A 6,149-nucleotide genomic window follows, 5' to 3' on the forward strand; every position below is an offset into this window, starting at 1 on the left:
CAGTGGCATAGATGAGGACACACTCACTATAACAGTGCCTGCCTCATCCTCTGCTGCCATCTTGTGGACATTTTAGCGAGATGCCGATTAGAGAGTATTATGAACAACCTACGCCCTCACAATTTGTTTCTTACACCCCCATTTGCCCCCCTCAACCTACGACCCCCAATTGGCAAAAAATAAAAAATCCCTTTAAAAGTAACTCCCGTAATTCAATAAGTCAAAGTTTGGTGATTTTTTGGGGGGACTTTTGTAAATGTTTCCATAGATTTACTTACCTGTAGGCTCCCGTATTAATTGATATTAATTTCAATTCTATCCATAATGATATGTTATAGGCTATAGGTTGTGTTAGGAATCCTGGTTTTGATTTGATATTGAGTTGTCGCAGTATGATGACAGGTGGTTCTCAAAGGGGTACTCCGCTGCTAGACATCTTATCCTCTATCCACAGCTGGATCTCCTGCAGCACCCGGCGTTTGTTTAGAACAGTGGTCATGATGTCACAGCCGACACGCCCCCTCCCATAGACATGAATGCAGGTGGCGTGGTGTTACGTCGTGAGGGGGCGTGGCCGTGACATCATGATCATGGCCTCTGGCTCTGAGCAAAATGTTCAGAATGCTGGAGCACCCCTTTAAAGGGGTACTCCGGTGGAAAATAATTTATTTTACATTAACCAGTGCCAGAAAGATATACAGATTTGTAAATTGCTTCTAATAAAAAATCTTAATCCTTCCACTACTTATCAGCTGCTGTATACTACAGCGGAAATTCTTTTCTTTTTGAATTTCTTTTCTGTCTGACCACATTGCTCTCTGCTGACACCTGCTGACACCTCTGTCCATGTCCGGGATTGTTCAAAGCAGGATAGGTTTGTTATGGGGATTTCCTTCTACTCTGGACATTTCCTGACATGAACAGAGGTGTCAGCAGAGAGCACTGTGGTCATCCAGAAAAGAAATTCAAAAAAGAAGCATACATTTTTTACGTAAATTTGTTCTCCCCTTAGTTCTAACAGCAGCACAAGTGGGGTGTTCTGCCCCTGTGAAGCTGGCAGGACGGTGGAATTTTTAATTCCGCCCAAACAATACATTTTTTATTAATCCCCCCATAAAGGGCCTCCTCCCACAGGCCACATTGCTTAATAACAAGTAACAAAAACTACAAATAATAAGGACGGGAAATTTGTGTGCTGCTGTTTGGACTAAGGGAAAACAAATTGACGTTAAAAATTAAGGCTTCCCTTACGTCCTAACCAGCAGCAGAAGTGGGGACTTAGCAAGTAACAACACAAATAGGGAGGGACTATGGCAGAGTGGCGCTTAGGATGGTTGGCATTAACCCTGTAATGACTGACAAAAGTGTTATAGGTGCCCCATGAGGCCGCCGCACAGATTTGTTCCAAGGGAACAGATTTCCTCTCTGCAAAAGAGGTAGATACTGCCTGGGTAGAATGGGCAGTAACAAAGGCAGGTGGAGTCAACTCCTGGGCTACAAAAGCCTCCCGAATTGCCTCTTTAATCCATCTACTCAGAGAGGGTTTAGAGGCTTTAAGACCTTTGTTCTTTCCTGAAAAAGAGATAAGAAGGTGTTCTGATCTTCTGAATTCTCCAGTTCTTGCAATGTAGATCTTCAGAATTCTTGAAATGTCCAGGGTATGATCTGTAGCTTCCTCGGGAGAGGACTGATTAGGACACAGAACTGGAAGGGATATGACTTGATTGGTGTTGGAGAAAGTCGGGACCTTAGGAACAAAAGGTAGGCAAGTATCTCAACAGGACTCTGTCCTGGAAAAAGAGTGTGTAAGGCTCAAAAGACAAAAGGGCTTGAAGCTCACCAATGCTTTTGGCTGAGGTTATGGCCAATAAAAAGGTGACTTTAAGGGATAAATCCCTAAAGTCAACTTCTTCCAGAGGTTCAAAGGGGGAAGAGCATAACCCCTTAAGAACAGTGGATAAATCCCATCTGGGGATAGGTCTGAGAACCTTAGGTTTAAGTCTTTCAGCTCCCCTGAGGAATCTTCTGATTAGGGGGTTCTTATGACAAAGATCTGCCTAAGGAGGCAGAGAGTGCTGAAACCTGAACCTTTAGAGTGGATGGGCTTAGACCCTTGTCAAGGCCATCCTGGAGAAAATGTAATAGTGCAGAAAGAGGAGGATCTGAGGCTACTACCTCTTTCATAGTACACCACTGATGAAAGGTCCGTTTTATCCTGGAATAAACTTTGTTTGTTGATTGTGCTCTGGAATGAGCAATGGTTCTCAAAACCTCTGCAGGATGCCCACTATCTAGTAGGGTCCTGTCAATCTCCAGGCTGTCAGATTGAGTCTCCTCAGGTCTAGGCAGGAGCCTGTGTTGTGAGACACAAGGTTCTGCACGGGGGGGGGGGGGGGGGGGAAGCCTCCAATAACACCCTTGACTCATCCTCATGAGTTGGGTGAACCAGGACCTCTTGGGCCAGAATGGCATGATGGCAATCACTGAGGCCTGGACTTGCCTGACTTTCATCAATACCCTCGGTATCATGGAAAGAGGAGGGAATATGTAGGCCAGCCTGAACCTCCATGGAATGGACAGAGCGTCTATCGCCACTGGATTGTCTTCTTTGCAAAGAGAGCAAAATTTGCTCACTTTGGCGTTCAGATGAGTTGCCATGAGATTTATCTCTGGCACTCCCAACCGTCTGGTAATTTCCCTGAAAATATACTGGCTGAGGGACCATTCGCCCTGAACTGGAAGACCGAGACTTAGATGATCTGCTACTGTGTTGAGATCCCCCTTGATGCAAATCGCTGAAAGGTGGGTTAAGTTGGTCTCTGCCCAAGAGAGAATTAGTCCGGACTCCTTGAGGAGTGCTTGTGACTTTGTGCCCCCCTGTCTGTTGATGTAAGACACCACCGTGGTGTTGTCTGACCGAACTCTTATCGCTTTCCCTAGAATAAGGGGTGAAATGGAGGAGAGCTAGTCGAACTGCTCTCAGTTCTCTCATGTTGGAGGAGAGAAGTCTCTCCTGAGGGGTCCAAATACCCTGAGCCGGATTCTCGTTCAGATGGGCTGCCCAGCCCAGAAGGGAGGCATCAGTGGTCAAAATGATCCAACGAGGTTGAATGAAGGACTTCCCATCCGTCAGATCCCTCCACCATTTGAGGGATGCTCAGACTTCGGGAGACAGGGTGCATCTTTTGTCCAACTCTTTGGGGTTGTGATTCCAGACAGACAAGACTTGCTCTTGAAGTGGCAGGGAACTGCCTCTGCAGACCCTGACATGTGACCCAACATCTTTATCAGGGTTCGAATGGAGACCTTGCGAGGACTCCTCAAAAACTATGCAGCTCTTACTACTCGACCTTTCCTTTCTGGAGTCAGAGATAAGGTCATATGTGAAGAATTGACTATAAAGCCCAGAAACTTCCTGGTGGTGGAAGGAATAATCTCGGACTTTTCCCAATTTATAATCCAGCCTAGATGCTGGAGAAAATCTAGAGCCAGATGGAAATAGGATTGTAGAACCTCTGGAGTAGCGGCTTTTAGAAACCAGTCGTCCAGGTAAGGAATGATCTCTAGATCTTTTAGTCTGAGAGCAGCAACTACTGTGAAAGTGTGGGGAGCAGAAGTAATGCCAAAAGGCAAAACAGCAAACTAGAGATGCTTGACCACACCCTTTATGGTGACAGCAACCCTCAAGAATTTCCTGTGAGCAGGATGGATGGGAACATGAAGGTAGGCATCCTTCAGATCGATGGCGACCATAAGATCTTGAGGGTCCAGGATGCTGGTGACTGACCGGATGGTTTCCATTCTGAACAGCCTTTTCTTTATAAGACGGTTCAGGAAACGGAGGTCGATAATCATACGCCAGTCCCCTGATGGCTTTGGGACTAGGAAAATAGGGGAATAAACCCCTGTCCCCTTCTGATGGGGAGGCACATCTTCTAGAGCGTGTTTCTCTATATACTAAAGAACAGACTCTTCTAGGATGGACTGCTTTGATTGCGGTAACAATTTTGCTAACCCTTGGGGGGGGGGGGGTGAGGGGGAATAAACTCTATTCTATTGCCTGACTTGACTACTTTTAAGACCCAAGGATCCTGAATCTCCTGGATCCAGGTATTTTGAAATAAACTTAAATGACCTCCTACTGGAGGGGGGACAGAGGGTAGACATTCCACCTGAGGATCTGGAAGGGAAGGGGGAGGGGAATCGTGGGTGTAGTCTATGGGAGAGTCATAGATCAGATTTGCAGTCTTTACCACAAACCGCGACCCCCACCACGTTTTTGGTTGGATTGCTGCTTCTGAGGTCTAGAAGAGCCCTGGTTTCTCACACTCCTCCCTCTACCGCGCCCGCGAAAGCTCTGTACAGGAAGGCATTTCCTTTTTTTTTTTTTTTTTTTTTTTTTTTTTTTATCAGCAAGGCCTTCCATGATTTTATCTAACTCAGAACCGAAGAGTCGACCGGGCTCAAAAGGGAAGACCACAGAGGTTAAATTTCGAAGCACTATCCGTCATCTAGGGGAGGAGCCATAAGGGGCGTCTGCTAGCAGAGGCAAGAGCCATGGATTTTGCAGCCAATCTAAGATGCTGTTGAGATGCCTCACACAGAAAATCCAGACTAAGAAGGAGAGGCTTGAATGCGTCCAGAATTTCTTCTCTGGGAACATTCCCTTCAATATCTGATTGCACTCGGAGAACATGTTCTTTTGCAAAATCAAAATCTAATGGATCCAAAGATTGCTTCCATCATCCGCAGGAACTAAAACCCTCTTGGAAAGTTTCATAACTGCCATATCCACCTTGGGAGATGGAAGCCAGGACTCTGTTTCATTTTCTGGAAGCGGATTAATTAACTTAAACCTCCTAGTGAGGACGGGAGATTTATCAGGGTGTTTACATTCGGACACCATAAGCTTTTTAAAGAGACTCGTCCACTTTGAAAGCCCATGGCCCTCTAGAGGTGGACGTAGAGGCTTGGTCCCCTTGGTCAACATCCTGATCCCTGGACCGGATGAACCAAAGTAGTCTTTGCGTCTTGTCAATTGGAAAGAGAGATGGTAACGCAATCTCTTCAACGGACTTTTCCGACCGAACATCCACAGACATCAGAGAATCTTCAGGGACAGAAGTCGGACTAGCAGAGACTCTAGGTCTCTTAGCAACAACAGCAGTTTTAAGCTCATTAATGGAGTTTCCCATAAACTCCTTTATCCAAATAAATATATCCTAAATGGTTGGTTCCGCAGGATTGGGGGGAGGGCGGCAGCTCGGACACCTGTTCATAGAAGTCAGGAAGGGGGGGGGGTACTACACTCCGCACAGGTGAGATGTCTTCTCTTAGAGGTAGATTTGCGGCTCCCAGTATATGACTCACCACTAGGGGGAGTAGACATTCTGGAAAAGAAATACAAAATTTTTAGAAGAAAGTCGCACCGAGAAAGCAAAATGCATATGCCACAGTACTACCTCAGAGAACAAAATAGAAAGTGTTATCACACAACACCAGTCTTTGTAATTACTCCAGCAACAAGGCTGCAAGAGACCTGCTGAATTGAGGAGCTGCTTTAAATAGAGGAGCGGGCAGGATTTTTAAAATAACCCCCGCCCCCTTCGGATGTGACATCACTACCTGTCTACACAAAATACTAACTTTAACTGTATAAGTTATTTTAAACCCATGCCCCTTAAAACGCAGCAGAAGGGGCATAAGAGACAATCCTAGAGGTGAAGGATACAGAAATTTTAATAATGCACACTTAAAAAGCGCAGAAGCCGGACCGGAAGTCGTCAGATGACGCACTTCCAGTCCACGGCGCTGCTGCCCGCAGCAAGAAAACGGTAAGACATCTAAGAGTGGGGAGGGAGAAAGGGACCCGGCCCACACTATACTGATATAGGAGGCACAGAAGTGCCGCTGCTACACGCCGCTCCATGCTGTAATATACGGGCAGCGGAGCCGCTGCCCAAAGAGCGCAGGAGGCAACACAAGCATAATAGATCCCTGAGTGGCGTCTTTCATTTGAAAAAACACCACCCAGGATGTCACGATCACACCCTATCGGTCCAGCCAAGACGCTAGAGAGAGTGTGATGGTGCAAGGGTTAAAGCTGCCAGACCTCTGGGTATCCACTACTAGTCCCAGCAAGTCACCAA

The sequence above is a fragment of the Hyla sarda genome, chromosome 9 (genome assembly GCF_029499605.1).
Source record: "Hyla sarda isolate aHylSar1 chromosome 9, aHylSar1.hap1, whole genome shotgun sequence".
Classification (NCBI taxonomy): Eukaryota; Metazoa; Chordata; class Amphibia; order Anura; family Hylidae; genus Hyla; species Hyla sarda.